Source organism: Arachis ipaensis, chromosome B04, assembly GCF_000816755.2.
Source record: "Arachis ipaensis cultivar K30076 chromosome B04, Araip1.1, whole genome shotgun sequence".
Lineage (NCBI taxonomy): Eukaryota > Viridiplantae > Streptophyta > Magnoliopsida > Fabales > Fabaceae > Arachis > Arachis ipaensis.
This window is the reverse complement of record NC_029788.2, coordinates 43,511,633-43,513,694: the sequence shown is the minus strand read 5'-3', so window position 1 is coordinate 43,513,694 and position 2,062 is coordinate 43,511,633. Positions and strand designations below refer to the sequence as shown.

Here is a 2,062-nt window from a genome sequence, read left to right as displayed (position 1 = left end):
AAGAAAAGAACATTGCTCACAAAAGCTAAACAAAATTGAGGGTGTATTATTGAAAAGATATATGTATAGTTAACTAGTCTAGCCATTTGAAAAGTAAATAAAAAATAATATTTTTAAATGAAAGCTAAGAATCCCAATTCTAGAGTCCTAGATTGCATTGAAGCCATGTAAAAAATTGGTCAATTATCTTGATAAAGGACATCATCATCAACATCATCATCTGCTTGAAAGTTATCAGTTTTGCACTTGATATTCAACCACTTATTGACCAATGTCTTGGGCCATGAAAGCTTCACTAAATAAAGGAGAGTAAGCAATGGCTATGGCAAAATGCGATTGCAAATGAAGCTTGGAAGCACAAATGTCATTTATTTTAAATCGAGCCTTGCTTTTCTTGGAAGCACAAATGCCATTTAACAAATCCTATTAGTCACATTGATCACTTCAATTTCATAATTTAACACATACAAATCAAGAATACGCACTATAACAAATAACAAGTATTGTAGTAGGAAGTAGTCAAATGCAACATATTTCAAGTCTTAATTTAGCATTAATTAAAAAGAATGCAATGTTGGATGAGAAACGAACCACATGTCTGTATTGTTCGAACCTTTCGTGGAGGTTAGCTGCCTGAAAAAGATGAATAAGAACAAGAAAAATGGTTAAATAATTAAAGTTAGGGACCCAAAGTAAAAAAAAAATTAATCGGAAGGGTGAATGATCCGGTGATATCAATGTATATCAATTTAGCTTAGCTTGTGAAGGTGGGAAGTGTGAGAACTCATCATCAAATAGAAAATTATTGAACAAAAGGAAATGTCAAGAATAATACATAAAATCATGATTAGTTTTCTATTTCAAAATTTAAAACAAAACTGAATACAATGCTATAAGGGAATCACAGGTACAGGGGAAATTTTACACATGTATCAGCACACTGGATTAGTGATGGCAACATCAGGAACAGAAGCTAGCACCAGTTGGGGTTAAAGTACTGCTCCTGCTTCTCTAGCCTTTCTGCGTTTGCGCCTCATCCTGAAATACTCCCTCTTCCTTGCTCTATAGTTGTTGGGATTCTCAAGTTGCACTTCTCGTGGGTAAACACTCACCTGAAGTAGAAGAAATCATAATAATTAAGCTTCAATTTGTACTCTCTATAATTTTTCTAAGTAACATAATCATGGTGTAAAAAGCTTCACTTAACCTTTTTCCTATCGGGCCCAAATTTTTTACAACTCCATCAATCAAGGAGAAGATGGTATAGTCTTTGCCAAGTCCCACATTCTTTCCTGCATGAAACTAAAAGTATTGTCCAAAACAAAATCAAAACTTAGAGGATCATGTATGGTGTTTTTTTTTCTTTTTCAAAGTGATAGGATGCTACACATTTTATATTACTCGTAAATTTCTAAATGCCAAAAACATGGTAATGGTCAAATTTTTATATATAATCAAGCTTCAAAGTTTAAGGAAGCATGATTTTGCAGTGGTAAGCAAGCTATAGTACTACCTATTCACTTTCACACAAGTTGTTGCCATTTCAGTTTTTTTTCAGATTTTGGGCGCAGAAGAGGCTGGGGATGAGACTAAAAAGTAAACACTAAACCTAAGTTAAATAATATATGTATCTATACATAAATATATAGTAACTAATTTATTAACCAAAGATGGAAGTTCAGAAGAAACAGAATAAAAGGGCTATAAAAAGCTCACCTTATCCAAATTATCAATGTGAACAGAACCAGGAGAACTTGTTTGATTACTTACTTTAACTGAGATAAAAGTTGAATCTGAATTATATATCAGCAGAAAAACCACAAGAGAAGAACAGGTCAGAAAAGTCTATACTTGTTAACAAGAATTTAGAAACAAGTTAATCAGATTTATATTTTGTAACTCATAAACATAGATATATCTAACTGATTTGGATATATATGCATTATGTATTGTGTATTGTGTCTCTGTCAGTGCAAATATTCCCTTTACTTAGTAGCAAAATACTAGTTAGTTTTGAACTGACATACTACAAAAACAGCAGCTATTGCATAAACTAGTGCCC

The 2,062-nt window shown here is 32.3% G+C and overlaps 1 long non-coding RNA gene across 1 annotated transcript; it reads right to left on the bottom strand.

Moving 5' to 3' along the window:
* LOC110270625 lies at positions 229-1,824 on the bottom strand. The gene is made up of 2 exons (XR_002360264.1): positions 1,717-1,824; positions 229-295 (listed from the first exon to the last, which is right to left on the bottom strand). It is a non-coding gene; the product is annotated as an uncharacterized LOC110270625 (long non-coding RNA).